Here is a 25,255-nt window from a genome sequence, read left to right on the forward strand (position 1 = left end):
GGGCTAATGCAGCTTGTGACTTGAAGTTGAACCCAATGTTCATTCATCATTCCAAAAATCCTAGGGTCCTTAAGAATTGTGCTAAATCTTGTACTTGTGCATTGTAAATGAACTACAAAACCTGGATGACAGCACATGTGTTTACAGCAGGGTTTACTGAATATTTTGAGCCCACTATTTAGATCCATTGTTCAGAAAAAAGATTCTTTCAAAATATTACTGCTCATTGACAATGTACCTGGTCCCCAAGAGCTCTGATGAAGACGTATAAAGAGATGAATGTTTTCATGCCTGCTAACATAACACCCCTTCTGCAAGCCATGGATCAAGGAGTCATTTCAACTTCCAAGTCTTATTAATTAAGAAATACATTTTGTAAGGTTAGAGCTGACATAGACAGTGATTCCTCTGATGAATCTGGGGAAAGTAAACAGAAGACTTTCTGGAATGAATTCACCATTCTAGATGCCATTAAGAACATCCATGATTCACAGGAAGATATCAAAATAACAACATATAGGAGTTTGGAAGAAACTGATTTTGACTCTCCTAGATAACTCCGAGGGCTTCAGGGCCTCAGTGCAGAATGTCATTGCAGATGTCGTGGAAATAGAAAGAGAACTTAGAATTAGAAGTGGAGCCTGAAGATGTGACTGAATTGCTGCAATCTGATAATAAAACTTTAACAGATGGGGAGTTGCTTCCTATGGATGAGCCAAGAAAATAGTTTCTTGAGATGGATTATATCCCTGGTGAAGATGCTGCAAAGACTGATGAAATGACAACAAAGGATTTAGAATATTACAAAAACTTAGTTGATAAAGCAGTGACAAGGTTTCAAAGAATTGACTCCAGTTTTAAAAGAAGTTCTACTGTGGGTAAAATACTATCAAACAGCATTGCATGCTTCAGAAAAATCATTCATGAAAGGAAGTCAGGAGATACAGAAAACTGCACTTTTGTCTTATTTTACAAAATTGCCACAGCGACTCCAGTCTTCAGCAGTCACCACCCTGATCAGTCAGCAGCCATCACCATCGAGGCAGGACCCTCCACTGGCAAACGGATTACAACTCGCTCGAGGCTCAACTGATAGTTAGCATTTTTATAGCAATCAAATACTTCTTAATTAAGGTATGTACATTTTTAAGACATAATACTGTTGCAGACTAAATAGACTACAGTATAGCATAACTGTAACTTATATATGCACTGGGAAACCAAAAAAAAAATTGTGTGACTCACTTTACTGTGATATTCCCTTTATTGTGGTGGTGTGGAACCAAACCCAAAATATCTCCGAGGTATGGCTATATATCTTCACTCAGTTTCTAGAGGCAGGAGTGATGTCAACAGTAATAATACCTAGTATAATCATTAGGTAATTCTTATTGCAGGGTCCAACTATGGGGGAGGGGAGTATTGTGTAACCTCAATGTCTTGGGCTACTGACTGTGACAGTGGTATGTGTATCAGATTAGTTTTGCAACATAATCTACAGTTAGTATTCCTGGCTGTTTCATCTTTGAACTTAAATCTTTGGCTCTCTCGCTGATTCTGTGACCTTCGAAGCATCCTTTAATAAATTACCTAGGGAGACGCAAGAGGGAAGGGATATGGGAACAGATGTATATGTATAACTGATTTACTTTGTTATAAAGCAGAAACTAACACACCATTGTAAAGCAATTATACTCCAATAAAGTTGTAAAAAAATAAATTACCTAACTTCATAAATTAGCCAGATTCTGTTCTAATTGCTTTTGTTAAGAAATGTTAAATAACTAAACTACAAATCAGAATTCTTTCACCTTGGCACTATTGATATGTTGGGCTAGATAATTCTTTACTGGGATCCAGGGGCTAGCTGTCCTCCTCATTATGGGATATTTATCAGCCTTTATCCACCAGTGCCAGAACCATATTTCCATTTGCAACAACAACTAAAAATGTCTCTAGACATTGCCACTTGCTTCATGGGAGACAGAACTGCCCACACCTCAACTGAGAACAACTGCTACAAATATACTGATAGTTGTCAGGAAGGAAAATTGGATGAAACGATATATACTGTGATATTTTCTCATTAAATAGATGTCTATTTCAGTAAATAAATATGAGAAGATATTCCTTCAGAATCACATAATTATAAGGATAAAGGTAATTGAAAGTGATTATAATATTTTATATAAAATATGTATTTCATTTAAAGAAAGGGAGATACACATTTTATCTCTTAGAGTAAAACTAAATCGGGAATTCTCCAGTGAACAGTTCGGAGAGAAAATTAACGTTCTTTAGAGTATCTAGTATTATCATTAGAGATAGAAGAGTAACGATAGAAATATTGCTGAGAAGATGAAATCAATATATTGTGCTCTCTGTTTCTCAATTATGGGCTTTTTTGCACAAAATAATTTCCAGTTTATTACCAATTACTAAATATATTACATAATTCTTGTGTCTATATAACATTTCATTGATTAATCCTCTCTTAGTGACCTAACCATGTCATATATTTGGATGTTTGTGTCATTTCCAATTTTGTCACAATTATAATAACATTACATGGATAACTTCATTCATAGTACTTTTCTGTAATTTCTGTATTTGATTTTATTTCTTTACGAAAGGATATCCAAAGTAAATTTGTCAGATTAAAAAAAATGTAGAATACTTTAAAGCTGTTAATATAATTTGTGTTCAAATACATTAATAATAGTATCCCAGTTTTAGTATACCAACAATATGTAGGAACCTCTCTTTTACTGTGAACTTAATTGGATTGATTTCTATTTACAACAATTGAATATTTATGGAAAAGTTTTTTTTTAATTTAATATCAGAATAAAAGAGTACAATCAAATTACAGCAGATATTTTAAAAGATTATGAGATTATTACCTGTGGGACCTCAGGCCTTCATTCTCTCTATCTGTCCACCTATCAATATATATTATATGGATAGGTTCTATATATGGATATATTATGTGTAATATATGTGTATATATATTGTGTGTGTATGTATACACACACACACACACACTTGCAGTAATTTGAATGGTTACTTGGTTTGCCCTTAAAGTGAAGTATTGCAGCTTAGGTGTAAAAGCCAAAGAAACAAAAAATCAAAAACACCTGATTTTAGTAAGAGAGTTGTTGAATAATTCACCATTTTTTTCTGTGCACAGTAAGGATGTGAAACCATGACATTTCATTTCAGAGAAAATGCTTGGCAAAAGGCTGATGAATTACTTTATGGAAAGGCATGAATATGGTTAATTTACTGTCACGTGGAGCTTTGGTCCTCCATCTTACACTTAAAAATTATTTTTATCTGTCCACTTAGAAATTAGTAGACCTCAGTGAAGGTCATAAAAAGAAAATTTACATAAGACTGATGAATGGAAAGTAAACTGAATGCAAAATAGAAGGATATATCTTTCTAGTGATGTAAATGTTCATATTCCTTATTGAGAATAGCAATCCACTCTCTAAAATTAGGATTTATTGCAACTATATTAGTAATCAGTTGCTTTTTCATACAGGATTACACACAGTAATTCTTATGTATTCTTGCTTCATTTTTTTCTACCTGATGTATAGAGCTAAATGTTTATTTCTCCATTTTGCCACATCATCATTGATAATTTTTAATATCCCTAATTAATCTCAAATTCAAACAAGCAATAATTTCTCAGATCTGAACCTCATTTCTTTTCAAGCATTTTTCATGTTGTTTAAAAAATCCTCTTTGTTAAAAATGCCAAACTACAATGTACATTTTTTAAGTGTATTTTAAAATGTACACTTCTGTAGCAAGTGTCAAGCGGCTAAGTTATGAATGTAAATTGTCATATAAGGTAGTTTATTATGGTTAGAATATGAATATTAGTTTTGGCTACATTAGAATTAAGGATAGAAAATATCAAACAAAATGAGCATAAAGAAGTTTTCACTACCTTTATTCCGAAACCCATCTATAAGCTAGCATATTGAGACCAACATCCAGAGTCTCTGAAGAAGTGATGCCTTTGCCAATGGAAATAACATTCTTACCAAAACACCTTGAGAATTATGTATGTCAGTCCATCCTAAAAATCCACAGTTATAATCGTTTTTCACACACAAAAAGGAGGATAATTTGAAAAGGTTGGAACTTGAGCTTTTCCCAAGAGAAGAGAAAAGCCTGGTCATGAAAACCTAGAATTGTTATTGATTCACAATACATATATTTGGTTAAGAGCACACACTTGTGCACACACATAAAAACATACATATAGAGAATTAAATTCTGCCTCTCTCTGAGATTGATCTCAAATGATATCAGGCAATTTTTTTCAGGCTATATAAGCCTCAATTTCCTAAAGAATGATGTATGACTACCTATATTGTAGGTATATTTTTGGGTTCATTTGAAATAATTAACATAATGTCCTAGGTATCTTTTATTTGACAAATACTCAGCATTCCAGAAATATCAGTTATTATTATTACTATTATTATTTTCCTATTAAATATATGATATGATGAATACTAATAGAGAGGGAATGATGTGATGAAGTCTGGAAATAGTCCAGAACACTATTACTGAACAAAGAGAAAAAAAAAGAACAATGGCATTCCATTTGACCCAGATCATTAACATATTTTTATTACATTTCAACACATTTCTTTGAAGAACTGAAAATTAGCCTATTTACTTCACTGTGTAAGATAACACTTCAACAATTTTTTGCATGGTCAAACCCAAATGTCATCATCAACAGAAAAGGATTTCTATTTTTTTTGGGGGGGGGCTTTTTTGGAAATGTCACAGTTCCATTATCTTTGATTTAAAAAAAAATCTATAACCAGTACAATGTCAACGCCAAAAGAAATCTAGACTTTCTATATAAATGGAGGACCTTCATGACTTGAAATGATTTGTGAACATTTGAGTGTCTTCACTTAATTGCATTTTATATCAATCTGCATTAGCATCAGAGGCTCTATCTAATACCTTGCAATACAATTTGCCTACTGACATGAGATTTGGAAACTTCATCAGAGGCATTCCTTCTTTTTTTGTGGTAAAATATACATAATATAAAATTTATCATTTTAACTATTTTTACATGTACAATTTTGTGGCACTAAGTACATTCACATTGTTCTGCAACCATCATCACTGTTCATCTCCAGAATGTTTTCATCTTCCCCAACTAAAGCTCTGTACCCATTAAACACTAACTCTCCATTCAGCCCTTCCTCTAACCCCTGTTAACCACCATTCTACTTTTCATCTCTATGAATTTGCTACTCTAGAAACCTTGTATGAGTCATACAATATTTGTCCTTTTGTGACTAACATTTCACTTAGTGCAATGTCTTCAATGTTGTAGCATGTGCCAAAATTTCTTTTTTAAGGCTCAAAGTTTATTTATCAGATTTTGGTTATCCATTCATCTGTTAATAAACACTTGGGTTGCTTCCACCATTTGACTACTGTGAATGATGCTGCAATGAACATGAGTATAAAAACCTGTCTGAGTATCTTCCTTCACTGATTGTTTTGTATATACCCAGAAATATAATTTCTGGATCATACAGAAACACACTCAGTTCATCACCTTTATAGTTATTTTGTCAAGTAAATGAAGTATAGAAGATCTCTTATTTCTACTCTAGAAAAGTTTACTGCTTTTCTATAGACAACTCAAAGTACCTGACTAAATATGGGTGGAAGTATATATACTAATTTACTTAGCTAGCTAGTTAGTTAGCTGGTTTGTTAGTAATGTAAAGTATACTTTCAAAAGAATTTGATAGCAATGTGTTCATTCATACTTTAACTTACTGAGAATACATTTACTTAGGTTACTCCCTTAGCTTAACATGCTTTAGACTAACATTTTGGTAACAATGACTTTTATTTAAGATATCTTCTTGGCTGATGTCAAAAAGCTACAACATTATTTAGTCTATTTGCTACTATGGAAGAGACCGAAAATGGATTACCATGAACACTTCCAATAAGGGGGTCATTCTGCAAAGGAATAACAAAGCATGGCTAACCCCTGCAGAAACTGGCAATCAATTGAAATATTATAAAATTATTTGAAAAGTATTCTCTTAAGATTACCTTCATACAGATTAGTTTTAAAAAATAAAAAATACAGATAAGTAGGGCTTCCCTGGTGGCGCAGTGGTTGAGAGTCCGCCTGCCGATGCAGGGGACACGGGTTCGTGTCCCGGTCCGGGAAGATCCCACATGCCGAGGAGCGGCTGGGCCCGTGAGCCATGGCCGCTGAGCCTGCACGTCCGGAGGCTGTGCTCCGCAACGGGAGAGAACACAGCAGTGAGAGGCCCGTGTACCAAACACACAAAAAAAAATACAGATAAGTATAGAGAAGAAAATGGAAATTAACAATATATCCATTGCCCAGAAGTAACCATTATTAACTATTTGACATATTTTCATTTAGTCATTTTATGAAAACTAAAAAATTTTTGGATAAAGCATATGTGTTCATTATCAATCATTAAAAAAGCAGAAAGGGCCACAGATAAAAATTATAAAATAATTTTAATGTTCTATAATAATCTTTGTTACAGTTAATTGAACTTATACAGATATCTTTCTATATATAGGTATGAGTAGACAAATACTTTTGTTATGAGATTTTACTTTGGGGTGCTATTTAAATCTTTAAAATAAATTATGCCTATTTTTATTTATATTTAAGATAAAAAAATTGACATATTTTTAATTCAAATAAATGTATGTTGAAGATGAAGTTAGTTTCTTAGTTATATGATTTAATTTTCAGGAGATTTGACAAACTCCCAGCTATTTAATATAGGGATATTAGTATTTTCATTCCAATTTTCTCTGCCTCCCAACCTCTATTGTTTTTAGTTCTCTAATGCTACAATGTGCAGTTTGTAGCATTAACATTACCGTTTTATACCTAAAATTCCCATATGTTTAGATTTATCTTAGGTCTTTTTTTTTTTTTTTTTTTTTTTTTTGAGAAATTTATTTATTTTATTTTGGCTGTGTTGGGCCTTCGTTCCTGCACATGGGTTTTCTCTATGTGCATTGAGCGGGGGCTACTCTTCGTTGCGGTGCATGGGCTTCTCATTGTCGTGGCTTCTCTTGTTGTGGAGCACAGGTTCTAGGTGCATGGGCTTCAGTAGCTGTGGCTTGCAGGCTCTAGAGTGCAGGCTCAGTAGCTGTGGCCCACTGGCTTAGTTGCTCTGCGGCATGTGGGATCTTCCAGGACCAGGGCTCAAACCCGTGTCCCCTGCGTTGGCAGAAGGATTCAACCACTGCGCCACCAGGGAAGCCCCTTAGGTCTATTTTAAATAAATTATACTCATCAGTCCTTTTACCATTTTTCCAATTTCCCTCAATTTAACAGGAACTGGCTAAATTTTTAAATTTATTTTTAAAACTAGGTTTCATAGAAAGTACAGATAATACAGCTATTACATGTGGTGATTTAGTAGATAATAAAGGAAGCATTTTAAATCATTTTAGAAAATATAACTATTTAAATATTAGGTCATTTGAGTAGACATTTTCAAAATATATTTAGATTAATGCCCTCCACCATATGCCAAGATAAAATCAACATATATGGAGGATTTTGATGTTAAAAAAATGAATCTAAAATAGACAAATAATTGGACCATATATTTTACCCCCGGAGTAGGGAAGATCTTTCCAACAATAGTCCCCAAATCAGAAACCATTACATAATGAATATAAAATACTTCCACATGCACAGAAAATACCATTTGTAAAATGAAATGATAAATGACTAAATTTAAATAAGTATTTGTAACTCATATAACAGCAGAATGTATGCAGAGATTATGAGAAATTGAAAACTCTTTAGAAAAACAACCAAGGCACTATGTGTATTCACTGGCCCTCTTCACCAAGTATTCATTTCCATTTTGGAATATCACAGGATTGCACTTCCTCAGGCACGTGGATTAATGATTTGTTTTGTACAATAAAATGTATACAGAATTGAAGTGATGTGTATTACTTCTGAGCTGAAACTTAGATCCACTGTGTCCTAATCCTTCTAACTCAGTGGTCATGGAAGTACATTTGAATATTGAACCTTGGTTGGCCTAGATTACTTACAGATTATGATCAGCAGAGTTCCCAGCCAACTTGTGATATACATTTGGCACAGTCAATAAACAAATCTTTCTTTCTATAGGCACTTGGATTATAAACTAGGGCTTTTTGTTGTTGTTGTTGTTGTTTGTTTGTTATTAGAGCATAAACTGGTCTTACCTAATCGATACACAGTATCTAACAGAAGAGTCAACAGAAGACAAGCCATCTAAAGTATAATATATGTATTTTAGAACATTTTGAAATCAGTCCAGATTCCAGTGTATTTTGTAATCTACTACAGACATACTAGTAAACATACAGCTTATAGGACAAGAGCTAGAATTCACTGCTTAACAGGAATAAATTCATAGATAAACTGACATCTTTACATCTTTGTGTCTACCAGTATCACTGAAAAAGGAACCAGAATCCTGCGTCATGGTCTGGCTTGAAAGGCAGTAGAGAATACAACAAAAGGGAACATTTATTTTAAATTCAAGAGCCATAACAAGCACATTACATGTGCTAGAAAATCCTTAAGATAATTCCGATGGATAATTACAACTTTCCTTTATCTGTTTCCTCAATGTCAGATCTATCTGAAAATACCAAGATATATTCTGAGACAAGTAAATCCTCTCTTGAGGATAATTTTCTTCAATTACAGTATTCAAAGGAAACCATACATACACTGTGTTTCAGAGCAATGGTGACAAATTATTTATGTCCCTAATCAGCCAGGGGTCCATGTGAAGAGATACATCACTAAAGTGTACTTTGCACTATGTTTTCTTTTCAGGATAAAAATACTTTAAGCTGCAAAAGGGTTAGATTACTGTTAAATTATGTACAATGCAAAGTAAAAGAAGACTATTTCATACAATCTCCTTATAATTTTTCTTTCATAACTAAAGAACCAAGTGATAAATGTAGCTACTATATATGCAAAAGGTGAAAACCTAATTTATGTTGTTTTCTACCACATATTTATTGACTACTTAGACATTACAACAGATATACCAATATATACATATATATTTTAATTGATTATAATTATGAACACTTCACTGCTTGATCTAATTATTATATATACATTTAAAACTTTTATGGAATCTTCAAAAGCAAGAAAAGATAATCAAGTCAAAACATACCAGTTAGAGACTTCCGGGTAAGATGGCGGAAGAGTAAGACGCGGAGATCACCTTCCTCCCCACGGATACACCAGAAATACAGCTACACGTGGAACAACTCCTACAGAACACCTACTGAACGCTGGCAGAAGACCCCAGACCTCCCAAAAGGCAAGAAACTCCCCACATACCTGGGTAGGGCAAAGCGGAGAGACTCCCTCACAGAGGATCGGTGCCGAGCAGCACTCTCCAGCCCGAGAGGCTTGTCTGCTCGCCCGCCGGGGCAGGCGGCGCTGGAAGCTGAGGCTCGGGCTTCGGTCAGAGCGCAGGGAGAGGACTGGGGCTGGCGGCGAGAACTCAGGCTGAAGGGGGCTAATGTGCCACAGCTAGCCGGGAGGGAGTCCAGGAAAACTCTGGAGCTGCCGAAGAGGCAAGAGACTTTTTCTTCCCTCTTGGTTTCCTGGTGCGCGAGGAGAGAGGATTAAGAGCGCTACTTAAAGGAGCCCCACAGATGGGCGCGAGTCGCGGCTGAAGGCGCAGAGCACAGTGACGGGCGTGGGACGCTGGGGCTGCTCCTGCCACCGCCAAGAAGCCTGTGTGCGAGCGCAGGTCACTGTCCACACCGCCCTTCCGGGAGCCTGTGCAGCCTGCCACTGCAGGGGTCCCGGGATCCAGGGGCGGCTTCCCTGGGAGAACGCACGGCGCACCTCGAGCTGGTGCAACGTCACGCCGGCCTCTGCCGCTGCAGGCTCGCCCCGCACTCCATGCCACTCCCTCCCGCCCGGCCTGAGTGAGCCAGAGTCCCCGAAGAGGCTGCTCCTTTAACCCTGTCCTGTCTGAGTGAAGAACAGACGCCCTCCGGCGACCTACATGCAGAGGCGGGGCCAAATCCAAAGCTGAGACCCAGGAGCTGTGAGAACAAAGAAGAGAAAGGGAAACCTCTCCCAGCAGCCTCAGAAGCAGCGGATTAAAGCTCCACAATCAACTTGATGTACCCTGCATCTGTGGAATACATGAATAGACAACAAATCATCCCAAATTGAGGAGCCAGGAGTCAGTGCTGTGCCTTTGAGGTGGGAGAGCCAACTTCAGGACACTGGTCCACAAGAGACCTCCCAGCTCCACATAATATCAAACGGCGAAAATCTTCCAGAGATCTGCATCTCAACACCAGCACCCAGCTTCACTCAACGACCAGCAAGCTACAGTGCTGGACACCCTATGCCAAACAACTAGCAAGACAGGAACACAACGCCACCCATTAGCAGAGAGGTGGCCTAAAATCATAAAAAGTCCACAGACACCCCAAAACACACCACCAGACGTGGACCTGCCCACCAGAAAGACAAGATCCAGCCTCAACCACCAGAACACAGGCACTAGTCCCCTCCACCAGGAAGCCTACACAACCCACTAAACCAACCTTAGCCACTGGGGACAGACACCAAAAAACAACGGGAACTACGAACCTGCGGCCTGCAAAAAGGAGACCCCAAACACAGTAACATAAGCAAAATGAGAAGACAGAAAAACACACAGCAGGTGAAGGAGCAAGATAAAACCCCACCAGGGGCTTCCCTGGTGGCGCAGTGGTTGGGAATCTGCCTGCCAACGCAGGGGACACGGGTTTGAGCCCTGGTCTGGGAAGATCCCACATGCCGCGGAGCAGCTGGCCCCGTGAGCCACAATTACTGAGCCTGCGCGTCTGGAGCCTGTGCTCCGTAACAAGAGAGGCCGCAATAGTGAGAGGCCCGCGCACCGCGATGAAGAGTGGCCCCCACTTGCCGCAACTAGAGAAAGCCCTCGCACAGAAACGAAGACCCAACACAGCGATAAATAAATGAATAAAATTAAAAAAAAAAAAAAAAAAATCCACCAGACCTAACAAATGAAGAGGAAATAGGCAGTCTACCTGAAAAAGAATTCAGAATAATGATGGTAAAGATGATCCAAGATTCTATTTCCAAGATCCAAAATCTTGGAAATAGAATAGACAAAATGCAAGAAACAGTTAACAAGGAACTGGAGGAACTAAAGATGAATCAAGCATCGATTAAAAACACAAGAAATGAAATAAAAAATACTCTAGATGGGATCAATAGCAGAATAACTGAGGCAGAAGAACGGATAAGTGAGGTGGAAGATAAAATAGTGGAAATAACTGCTGCAGAGCAAAATAAAGAAAAAAGAATGAAAAGAACAGAGGAGAGTCTCAGAGACCTCTGGGACAACATTAAACACACCAACATTCGAATTATAGGGGTCCCAGAAGAAGAAGAGAAAAAGAAAGGGACTGAGAAAATATTTGAAGAGATTATAGTTGAAAACTTCCCTAATATGGGAAAGGAAATAGTTAATCAAGTCCAGGAGGCACAGAGAGTCCCATACAGAATAAATCCAAGGAGAAATACACCAAGACACATATTAATCAAACTGTCAAAAAGTAAACACAAAGAAATCATATTAAAAGCAGCAAGGCAAAAACAACAAATAACACACAAGGGAATCCCCATCACGATAACAGCTGATCTCTCAGCAGAAACTCTACAAGCCAGAAGGGAGTGGCAGGACATAATTAAAGTGATGAAGGAGAAAAACCTGCAACCAAGATTACTCTACCCAGCAAGGATCTCATTCAGATTTGATGGAGAAATTAAAACGTTTACAGACAAGCAAAAGCTGAGAGAGTTCAGCACCACCAAACCAGCTTTACAAGAAATGCTAAAGGAACTTCTCTAGGCAAGAAACACAACAGAAGGAAAAGACCTACAATAACGAACCCAAAACAATTGAGAAAATGGGAATAGGAACATACCGATAATTACCTTAAATGTAAATGGACTAAATGCTCCCACCAAAAGACACAGATTGGCTGAATGGATACAAAAACAAGACCCATATATATGCTGTCTTCAAGAGACCCACTTCAGACCTAGAGACACATACAGACTGAAAGTAAGGGGATGGAAAAAGATATTCCATGCAAATGGAAACCAAAAGAAAGCTGGAGTAGCAATTCTCATATCAGACAAAATAGACTTTAAAATAAAGACTACTAGAAGAGACAAAGAAGGACACTACATAATGATCAAGGGATCGATCCAAGAAGAAGATATAACAATTGTAAATATTTATGCACCCAACATAGGAGCACCTCAATACATAAGGCAAATACTAACAGCCATAAAAGGAGAAATCGACAGTAACACAATCATAGTAGGGGACTTTAACACGCCACTTTCACCAATGGACAGATCATCCAAAATGAAAATAAATAAGGAAACCCAAGCTTTAAATGATACATTAAACAAGAAGGACTTAATTGATATTTATAGGACATTCCATCAAAAAAAACAACAGAATACACATTTTTCTCAAGTGCTCATGGAACATTCTCCAGGATAGATCATATCTTAGGTCACAAATCAAGCCTTGGTAAATTTAAGAAAATTGAAATTGTATCAAGTATCTTTTCCGACCACAATGCTATGAGACTAGATATCAATTACAGGAAAAGATCTGTAAAAAATACAAACACATGGAAGCTAAACAATACACTACTTAATAACAAAGTGATCACTGAAGAAATCGAAGAGGAAATGAAAAAATACCTAGAAACAAATGACAATGGAGACACGACGAACCAAAACCTATGGAATGCAGCAAAAGCTGTTCTAAGAGGGAAGTTTATAGCAATACAATCCCACCTTAAGAAACAGGAAACATCTCGAATAAACAACCTAACCTTGCACCTAAAGCAATTAGAGAAAGAAGAACAAAAACATCCCAAAGTTAGCTGAAGGAAAGAAATCATAAAAATCAGATCAGAAATAAATGAAAAGAAATGAAGGAAACGATTGCAAAGATCAATAAAACTAAAAGCTGGTTCTTTGAGAAGATAAACAAAATTGATAAACCATTAGACAGACTCATCAAGAAAAAAAGGGAGAAGACTCAAATCAATAGAATTAGAAATGAAAAAGGAGAAGTAACAACTGACACTGCAGAAATACAAAAGATCATGAGAGATTACTATAAGCAACTCTATGCCAATAAAATGGACAACCTGGAAGAAATGGACAAATTCTTAGAAATGAACAACATGCCAAGACTGAATCAGGAAGAAATAGAAAATATGAACGGACCAATCACAAGCACTGAAATTGAAACTGTGATTAAAAATCTTCCAACAAACAAAAGCCCAGGACCAGAGGGCTTCACAGGTGAATTCTATCAAGCATTTAGAGAAGAGCTAACACCTATCCTTCTCAAACTCTTCCAAAATATAGCAGAGGGAGGAACACTCCCAAACTCATTCTACGAGGCCACCATCACCTTGATACCAAAACCAGACAAGGATGTCACAAAGAAAGAAAACTACAGGCCAATATCACTGATTAACATAGATGCAAAAATCCTCAACAAAATACTAACAAACAGAATCCAACAGCACATTAAAAGGATCATACACCATGATCAAGTGGGGTTTATTCCAGGAATGCAACGATTCTTCAATATACGCAAATCAGTCAACGTGATACACCATATTAACAAATTGAAGGAGAAAAACCATATGATCATCTCAATAGATGCAGAGAAAGCTTTCAACAAAATTCAACACCCATTTATGATAAAAACCCTGCAGAAAGTAGGCATAGAGGGAACTTTCCTCAACATAATAAAGGCCATATATGACAAACCCACAGCCAACATCGTCCTCAATGGTGAAAAACTGAAACCATTTCCACTAAGATCAGGAACAAGACAAGGTTGCCCACTCTCACCACTCTTATTCAACACAGTTTTGGAAGTTTTAGCCACAGCAATCAGAGAAGAAAAGGAAATAAAAGGAATCCAAATCGGAAAAGAAGAAGTAAAGCTGTCACTGTTTGCAGATGACATGATACTCTACATAGAGAATCCTAAAGATGCTACCAAAAAACTACTAGAGCTAATCAATGAATTTGGTAAAGTTGCAGGGTACAAAATTAATGCACAGAAATCTCTGGCATTCCTATACACTAATGATGAAAAATCTGAAAGTGAAATCAAGGAAACACTCCCATTTACCATTGCAACAAAAAGAATAAAATATCTAGGAATAAACCTACCTAAGGAGACAAAAGACCTGTATGCAGAAAATTATAAGACACTGATGAAAGAAATAAAAGATGATACAAATAGACGGAGAGATGTACCATGTTCTTGGATTGGAAGAATCAACATTGTGAAAATGACTCTACTACCCAAAGCAATCTACAAATTTAATGCAATCCCTATCAAACTACCACTGGCATTTTTCACAGAACTCGAGCAAAAAATTTCACAATTTGTATGGAAACACAAAAACCCCAAATAGCCAAAGCAATCTTGAGAACGAAAAATGGAGCTGGAGGAATCAGGCTCCCTGACTTCAGACTATACTACAAAGCTACAGTAATCAAGACAGTATGGTACTGGCACAAAAACAGAAAGATAGATCAATGGAACAGGATAGAAAGCCCAGAGATAAACCCACGCACATATGGTCACCTTATCTTTGATAAAGGAGGCAGGAATGTACAGTGGAGAAAGGACAGCCTCTTCAATAAGTGGTGCTGGGAAAACTGGACAGGGACATGTAAAAGTATGAGATTAGACCACTCCCTAACACCACACACAAAAATAAGCTCAAAATGGATTAAAGACCTAAATGTAAGGCCAGACACTCTCAAACTCTTAGAGGAAAATATAGGCAGAACACTCTATGACATAAATCACAGCAAGATCCTTTTGGACCCACCTCCTAGAGAAATGGAAATAAAGACAAAAATAAACACCTGGGACCTAATGAAACTTCAAAGCTTTTGCACAGCAAAGGAAACCATAAACAGGACCAAAAGACAACCCTCAGAATGGGAGAAAATACTTGCAAATGAAGCAACTGACAAAGGATTAATCTCCAAAATTTATAAGCAGCTCATGCAGCTCAATAACAAAAAAAACAAACAACCCAATCCAAAAATGGGCAGAAGTCCTAAACAGACATTTCTCCACAGAAGATATACAGACTGCCAACAAACACATGAAAGGATGCTCAACATCTTTACTCATTAGAGAAATGCAAATCAAAACTACAATGAGATATCATCTCACACCAGTCAGAATGGCCATCATCAAAAAATCTAGAAACAATAAATGCTGGAGAGGGTGTGGAGAAAAGGGAACACTCTTGCACTGCTGGTGGGAATGTGAATTGGTACAGCCACTATGGAGAACGGTATGGAGGTTCCTTAAAAAACTACAAATAGAACTACCATATGACCCAGCAATCCCACTACTGGGCATATACCCTGAGAAAACCATAATTCAAAAAGAGACATGTACCAAAATGTTCATAGCAGCCCTATTTACAATAGCCCGGAGATGGAAACAACCTAAGTGTCCATCATCGGATGAATGGGTAAAGAAGATGTGGCACATATATACAATGGAATATTACTCAGCCATAAAAAGAAACGAAATTGAGCTATTTGTAATCAAGTGGATGGACCTAGAGTCTGTCATACAGAGTGAAGTAAGTCAGAAAGAGAAAGACAAATACTGTATGCTGACACATATATATGGAATTTAAGAAAAAAAATGTCATGAAGAACATAGGGATAAGACAGGAATAAAGACACAGACCTACTAGAGAATGGACTTGAGGATATGGGGCGGGGGAAGGGTAAGCTGTGACAAAGCGAAAGAGGCATGGACATATATAAACTACCAAACGTAAGGTAGATAGCTAGTGGGAAGCAGCCGCATAGCACAGGGAGATCAACTCGGTGCTTTGTGACCGCCTGGAGAGGTGGGATAGGGAGGGTGGGAGGGAGACGCAAAAGGGAGGGGATATGGGAACATATGTATATGTATAACTGATTAAATTTGTTATAAAGCAAAAAAAAATAATAATCTGAGTCTTGGAAAGTCAGTATAAGGATAAGTGAGATAGATAATATCCAATAAAGACTTATCCACCACAGGTCCTGTTGGAGGAAGCTCTATATGCATTTCCCCTATTCCCAGAGGAAATTCTTTTATATTAAAAATATTCAAGAATATTCAAAATAAAAAAAATAAAAAAACAAAAAAACAAAAAAAACATACCAGTTAGAGTCATCTCTGAATTTACAGTTTTTGATGAGATTTCATCTTGAGCTAATTTTATATATATAGATATAATCTAAATGAAATGAGTACATATCAAACTAGCAGACAATAGTAAAGACAAGTATTTTTCTACCTTGCAAAATATAAGCAAATGAGTTCTTCATGAAAATAACATACCTGTTATTCACATTCTGTATCTCACATATATTGTATCAAGTTCACTACGTTTTTTCTCCTGTATTTTTTTAATCCTTTCCTTTCTTCATTCTTCCGCATTTCATTCTTTCTTTTTATATATTGACAGAGTATTATTTCCTTATTTTCTGTCTGCATTAACTACATGAAGTCCTAGGTAACAATTTGAGACTAGAGAGGTTTGCCCTTTGGCCTCCTAGTTTATGGTAGGTATCTTCTCAGGACCTATTCCTCCCTCATACTTTAATTTCTTACAAAATGTATGATTCTATTGTGTATTTGTATTAATCTGCACTGAAATATCATATATATTTTAATTTTTATTGGGGTATAGTTGATTTACATCATATATTTTGACACCTCAATTATCCAGGTTTAAATCCTAACCTCCCCACTTCTTGGAGAATTGATTTAGAAACACCTTTTTACCAGAAATGAGCCTCAATGAACTCGTTGGTAAAATGGAAATAATTTTTCCTAGCTCAGAGTATAGCTGTGGAGATTAAAGAAGAGACATGTAAATACAGGTATGGTAATTGAGTTTTGCTAGATATTAAACTAATGTTATCTCTCTTGACATCTTGCTAAGTAGACAAATTAATCTGTGTTAAGGGAAAATGTTGGAGGCTAAAGTCAGGCTGCCTTTTGTATTTTACAGTTGTTGACTTTTTTGTTGGAATTTATTTCAGCTAAGAAACTTTCTAGAGATGTTTGGAGGAGTGAATAATACATAGCGGGTGTGATTTTGATCTTTTGACATTTGCTTTTATCACCTAAGACTGAGGTCAGTCAAGGGTGCAGTACAACTGGTGATCACAAAACAGAGTCAAGCTAACTGTCTCACAGGAGAATCGAATTGTGCCTTATATTCTCTGCCTTTTAAAAATTACTTTAGACACGTTAGCTTTCTGAATAATCGAATATTAAGTTTCTAATAATGAATTATTTTAATAACAATGATATTCTAGTTAAAACTTATTAAAATAAAAATTTTGTTGAAATGTACATATTAAGAATCTGTGTAGCAAAAAAATCTAAATCTATAATAGCAAAATTACACTGTGCCATCTGTTCTTTTGAGTACATGTCCAAAGTAATTAATATAGAGAGTTGCATTTACTTCTACTTGTATCATAAGCTATGGTGATGGTGATCTCATGGTTGACAGACCTATAATATAGAAACTGACATGGCACAGTGGGTTTTCTTTGAAGTATAATTCTGACATTTACTTTGAAAATGCCAGTAGTAATGAGAAGTCATACAGCCATAATTCAGTTTTCAAGAACAGAATATACATTGTGACTCTGTTTTAAAGAACAGCCACTTTTCTTATTTGGTCTCTCAAATAAGTAACAGTGTTGATAGTTTGTCATTTATATTATTGTTTTTCTTTTGAAAATTAGCTCCCATAACTCCTAGGGAATAAGAGCTTTAAGACATAGATGTTTAGTGCCATCTCCATACTGAATGTTTTCTAAGGGATACCTTTAATCAGTTTGAAAAAACTTGTAAAGAACATTATTATAACTTTTATGTAATAAAATTTTATATATAAAATTTTAAACTTTGATGGATTTCTAGCATAAGTATGAAGATAAAATGCCAGTGGTATTCTCAAAAAAAAAACAGAAATGAAAATATGCATGAACTAATAGCAAGAGAAGGTGGTAGCATGTTTTCTAAATAAAGTAAGAGATTAACAATAATAAGTATAAAATAGAATATAGTGATACACTGTAATACAGGTTACGTGAATGTGGCCTTGTAATAGAGAAGAACCTTTATATTCTATTACAAGTTAAACACTAGAGATGTTGCCTATAAGCTTAAATTATACATATTGGTCCATCTCTGGGAACCCTGCCTCCCAGGTAATGAGTATTAAACTAAATGCCTTTATTTAGCCCACAAGAAACATGCTGACAAGGCCCACGTGTGAATGACTACAGGAAGGAAGAAATTAACACATCCCTTCCAGAGGCTGAGGGAAACCAGAAAATGTTTGACTTTACTGCTTCACCTTTTACAATAGTATAAAAGAAGACTGAATTCTAACTCAGGCAAGATGGTTCTTTGGGACACTAGTCGACCATCTTCTTGGTCTGTTGCCTTTCTGAATAAAGTCACTGTTCCTTGCCCCAAAACTTGTTCCTTGATTTGTCTGTTGTGCGGCAAGCAGTATGGGCTTGAACTCCATAACAGCCTCTCTCAAAATATCTATTGTACTCACCCTTCTTCTTGTGATGATGTGAAATGATAAAATGCCTACACCATGAGATGAAGTGAGGTGAATGATATAGGCATTGTGAGGTAACATTAGGCTACTATTGATCTTCTGACAATATGTCAGAGAAGGATCATCTGCTTCAAGTGATCCTGAATCATCAAGCCATGGTGATGTCAGTGGTTGGATGTCAGGAGCATGCCAATGGTTGGGAATCCCAAGTGGGAAGGAGCAGATGGCGTAAGATTTCATCACACCACTCAGAATGCTGTGCAATTTAAAGTGTACAAATTAGTTCTGGAATTTTCCATTTAATATTTTCAGACTGCAGTTGACCAAGGGTAACTGAAACTGCAGAAAGGGAAACTGTGAATAAGGGGTCCTAATGTACTTCATAAAGTAAATATAAATAGAAATGAGAGGAAAATTGAATGAAAAGGTAGGAGTGACAATTGCTTCCTTTGCAAAATGAGGGACAGGAAATTCTATAAAAGCTATTAGGACAAAAAATAGATACACAGGTTTTTATGAAGTCAGCAAGATAGTGAAAGAAGGAAAAATTAGTGGTGTAACAAGAAAAGATTGGAAAAGGGAGAGAAGAGAGAATTGGAAAAGAAAGTTACCAGCTTTGCTATCAAATCAAGAATTCAGTAGACATTATTAATGATGATAATCTCAGAAAAAGCAGAATAGTATACTATTTAGAGACGTGCAATTAGCTACCATGTGAGCAACAGCAATACTGGTTACATTTGATGACCCTAAAAAGTGGTATTATAGTGAGAACGGGGTGGAAATGGAGTCTGCTTTGTGCTCTTGATTATAAATTCTTCCATAATATTGTTTACTTTAATAATATATACTACTGTGTCTTTTTGTATATCCATCTACAACATATTTAAACAAAGAAGTAAAAAAGTATCAACACTCATTTTTTTTCTTTATTCAACAGACGTTTACTGAAACATGCTAGGCCTAACTTAAATCCACCTATAACATCACAATGAAAGAGAATATAACCCTTCCCATTTCAGAGCCTACAGTGTAGAGAAAACAGATGATTAAGCAATTATAATGATAGAGAAACGTATTTCCCTTAGGTGGACAAGAAACATAATAATGGAGAATAATTTAGACAAAGTTATATTAAGGAAAAATTATAAAAACTTGGATTTAAACGGAAGTAAGTAGAAAATATCTAAAGGAAAAAGTGGCATAAGAAAAGCTATTTCTCTAAATTTTGCTTTTTTTTTTTTTTTTGGCTCTGCTGTGCAGCTTGTGGGATCTTAGCTCCCTGACCAGGGATCGAACCCAGGCCCTTGGCAGTGAAAGCACAGATTCCTAACCACTGGACCACCAGGGAATTCCTCGCTATTTGTTTTTAATGATAACATGATATGTGGACAAGAAAAAGGCAATAGAGGAAAAAGTTGAAATTAGAGACAAGAAAGGTATTAACCAGAAACTAGTATCTGAGGATGTGAGATCTCCAAAAAAGGCATTTTGGTGCTAAATTAAGAGTGGATTTAGAGAGCTGGAGATTAGGAGCATTCTATACTGAGGATGAAGCAAATGAGGATGCAGAGTGTGAACTTTGAACCTTGATTACTGTAAAGAGATGGGATGAGAATCTGTGGTGAGTCTCTGCTTTTTCTATATAAGGCCTAATATAAAATTTATATCATAACTCTGATACTTTTTTTTTTCCTGGTAGTTAACTCCTTGCCAGCTTGAAGTTTTAGAATTATTTTGAAAAGATCCCTCTTAACATTTATAGGGCTTGGGGCCAAGGGTACAGGTGGAAGTAAACATGTATGTAAAAGTTTAAAAGTTACAAACAGGATTCATTCATGTTCCAAAAGGCCAGGTTTCCATCAGACTTCTCTGACTCCTAGAAGCTCAGAGCCTGAACCTGAATAGGGCTTCAAGCAGAGGGCCTCCCAAGCACTGCCTACTCTTTCCCATGGCCTCCTCCATCCTTCCTGCCATGTGAAGGGCCTTGTTTGTGTGTGCACAAGCTTTTGTGGGCAAAGACTTGTGTGTGCACATTCCAGCCTCAAGTGCAAGCACCCAACTTCATAAATGCTGTCCTTTGGCCACCTCTTGGGCCTAAGAAGGCAAAATTATAAGTTTCTCAGGGCTTGTTCGACAGTTAATTCCAAGGTCACAAGTAAGGGAGCTAGTTCTGGAAGACAGTGTTTAGCTTCCTGGTGAGCATGTCCCTGTGGCCTCAGGTCTTCTCAATCACAGGTGCAAGGTACAATCAGAGGAGGGGCAAGCCCACTCTAGCTGTCAGCCAGGGCAAGGGACCTTCTGCAGGAGATCAAGGGCAGTCTTGGAAAATAAACTGATAGGCATGTGCACCTCTGTGACTTACACTTCATCATTATCTTGATTGAAATTTAAAAATATAAGTCAAATTTTAAGTATTTGATATAAAAGTCACACAATTTTGTTTTACTATATTAAATGAGCTTTCTCTTCCTTTTCTCTCCTTCTCCCAACCTTATTTACACCCTCACTTTTTTCATTTCTCCTTCCCAATAAACAACTATTAAAATGATAGCAGATACATTTTAATCACCAAAGTAAATTTTTATCAAATGTGTAGTATAATGGTTACATGGAAAAAAAAATAGGAGGAGGAGACTTTGCTACTTTTTTTTTTAAACACCTTTATTGGAGTATAATTGCTTTACAATGGTGTGTTAGTTTCTGCTTTATAACAAAGTGAATCAGCTATACTTATACATATATCCCCATATCTCCTCCCTCTTGTGTCTCCCTCCCACCCTCCCTATCCCACACCTCTAGGTGGTCATAAAGCACCAAGCTGATCTCCCTGTGCGATGCGGCTGCTTCCCACTAGCTATCTATTTTACATTTGGTAGTATATATAAGTCCATGCCACTCTCTAACTTTGTCCCAGCTTACCCTTTCCCCTCCCCGTGTCCTCAAGTCCATTCTCTATGGCTGTGTCTTTTTTTTTTTTTTTTGCAGTACGCCGGCCTCTCACTGTTGTGGCCTCTCCCGTCGCGGAGCACAGGCTCCGGACGCACAGGCTCAGCGGCCATGGCTGATGGGCTCAGCCGCTCTGCGGCATGTGGGATCTTCCCGGACCGGGGCACGAACCCGTGTCCCCTGCATCGGCAGGTGGACTCTCAACCACTGTTCCACCAGGGAAGCCCCGGCTGTGTCTTTATTCCTGTCCTGCCCCTAGGTTCTTCAGAACCATTTTTTTAAATTCCATATATATATGTTAGCATACAGTATTTGTTTCTCTCTTTCTGACTTACTTCACTCTGTATGGCAGACTCTAGCTCCATCCATCTCCCTACAAATAACTCAATTTCATTTCTTTTTATGGCTGAGTAATATTCCATTATATATATGTGCCACATCTTTATCCATTCATCTGTCGATGGTCACTTAGGTTGCTTCCATGTCCTGGCTATTGTAAACAGAGCTGCAATGAACACTGTAGTACATGACCCTTTTTTTTTTTTTTTTTTCTTTTTGCGGTATGCGGGCCTCTCACTGTTGTGGCCTCTCCCGTTGCGGAGCACAGGCTCCGGACGCGCAGGCCCAGCGGCCATGGCTCACGGGCCCAGCCGCTCCGCGGCATATGGGATCCTCCCAGACCGGGGCACGAACCCGTATCCCCTGCATCGGCAGGCGGACTCTCAACCACTGCGCCACCAGGGAGGCCCCATGACCCTTTTTGAATTATGGTTTTCTCAGGGTGTATGCCCAGTTTTAATATTAGATCAATATCCCAAGGGTCACAAGAAAAAAAATTTCAAAAATGTCCATTTAGTTGCAGGAAATGTAACCTTCAGCAAACTTCATATCACTACTCTAAAAGCAAGTTCAAATTCAGTATTGCAATCATTTATTACATGACAAAATGTAAGGGGAAAGAAAATGTTCTCTTGTGTAAATGGATTAGACACTTAGTGTGACAGAGCTAATTAGGCTCTTGGGAGAAGTTATGCACGGCTAATATGAAGCACAGCTAAATGTCTTAATTTACCCTTAAGCTCTCAAAAAAAAAAAAAGTTGTTCATTCAAGTTGCACTAATTGGGCCAACACTGATTAACCTTTCTTTTCTGGATACATTCCTGTTTTAACAAACAGAAACTAAGCTATATGGTTGTCAAAGAGTGAAATTTGTTTTGTTTTGTTTTTCCATGCAGCTTTGAATATGTATCCAAAGTGCACTTTATTTAAAGATATAGAAAATGTCCAGAATTCAGAAATTTATTTTTTCTCTGTATGGCACTTTGATGATTGCTTTTACCTTTTAATATGGTACAACAGAATGAAAAGACTTAATAATTACCACTATTATCAAATGAGGTTAAGCAGGCTCTCAGATAATGTTTGTGAGAGTGTGAATTAGAACACCCCGTGATGTGAGGCAATCTCTTTATAACTCAAAAGTTTAATATTCTTCACCTTTAAATGTGTCTCTTTTGGAAACATGTACAGATATGTGCAATAATAATGATATATACAAAGGAATTAATTAAAAGATTATGAATCAGATTTGGTATAAATGACCCTAAATTAGACACATTTACATTTTATATTATATCTACAAAAATTGATGTAGCTCTATGTATACCAACTTGGAATAATGTCTTCCTAATTGGGTGAGATATTTATGTTTGGGCAAATTTATATCAAACTTCTAGCTATGCCCTTCTTTTTGATGGTGAGATTGGATGAACTTTTATTTTCCAGTTTATGGATATTTTTTATTATTTGAAGGGTTTACTATGAATATATGTTACTTTGGAGATAAGAAAATTATTTTAATTTGTATGATAAACCTCATTAATAGAAAAATTTAAATTATCTTAAAGGACATACTTGGTCATACAACTTTTAAATTAATAAACAAATCAAGGGAGTTGATAAATTTAACTTATGTGGTAAAAGTTGAATTACACTCCTTTGATGTTAAAAAACAAGCACACCAAAAAGAAGGCTTTTAGGAATACATACTGATGAAGTTAAACTGCATAAAAAGAAAAACAATGGATTGATAACAATAGGATTCAGGAAGGTTATGTAATAAACAGAAGTGGAATTCTGCAGCTCAACAGAGCTAGATAAAATTTATTGCCAAAGTCATAGGTTATGCCGGATGGTGATTTCAAAGTTACTTATTGACTTATTAAAATAAATATATTTTATTAGAGAGGAAAGGAGCATCCATGAACCAATAATCTTGATTATTTCATTTCTATGGACCTGAGTTACATAAGAAGAAAAAAAATGAAAAAAAAAGTTATATGAAATTAATACCCTAAAAAAGCATTCTTAAACACTTTTTAGTTTTTAATATTAAAGATTTTCTGTTAAACCTCACAACATATACATAAAATAGAAATGAGAAATAAATACTACACAATTTTAGTAGTAATTTTCTGTAGATTGTGTACTTAGACAAGTTTTACTCATCTTCTTTTCTATAATTTCTCAAGTTTCTATAATAAACATTCATGATACTTTCTAGAGTTTTAGATACTCAGTGAAACATATTTTGTATTAAAGTACTTCAAAAATATAAACTATAAGAAGTTTTTCTAGACACATTTGAAGAAGGTCATTGGAACATTTTATCTGCTATTCTCTTCTATTCTTTTTGATATTGCACAATAGAGAGTAATGAAGGAAAATGATTCTCTTTACCACAAATCTTAGTTATAGTTAAAATGAGTGTTTAATAATGTGGGCAGGATGTCTCTCCAACTGACCACATGCCAAGGTCACTCTAAGCATTTTTATTTCTGTAAACGGATTTTACTCAAGTTATCATTGAAAAAAAAAAACAGAGAAAAACCACAAAACTATTTTTACCTCTGATTTATCAGCACCATCATCTTCAAATATAAAATACGTTTCATAAGTATATGCTATGTTATAGTTACTGAAAAATATCAGACAATCTGATTTCCAGAACCCTGGGGTGATGAGCAAATGGACTTGATGCAGTTGATACAGATCCCCTAAGGCACTGTGATACAAACACATATAACAAAAAAGTATATATATTTCTTCCTTTGGAGAATCCATAGCCTAGGGAAATGAGACATGTGGCCAGATACAGTGCCTGAATGGTATTTTACCGCTTTTAGTGATACATCCAGAGTCTTTGTATTGCACAATGTGAAGGAGTGTATTCATACTGTAATTAATGCAGGAATGCTGAAGCTCTGAATGCACTAATACGAAAAGAAAGACAAAAAGAATATGAAACCTCTATGAAAATATAGGCATATTTTTATATTTATAAATGACATACATTCACTATTGTATTTCTAGTGATACACTATGGAACATTTTTTAAAGGATAAGTAAATATGAAGTAAATGATATTTTGTAATTTTTGCTCTACTAAAAGAGTTTTTGGCTGTGTTCTAGGTGTTAGTTTGTAAC

Source organism: Mesoplodon bidens, assembly GCF_964165515.1.
Source record: "Mesoplodon bidens genome assembly, chromosome: 3".
NCBI classification, from domain to species: domain Eukaryota; kingdom Metazoa; phylum Chordata; class Mammalia; order Artiodactyla; family Ziphiidae; genus Mesoplodon; species Mesoplodon bidens.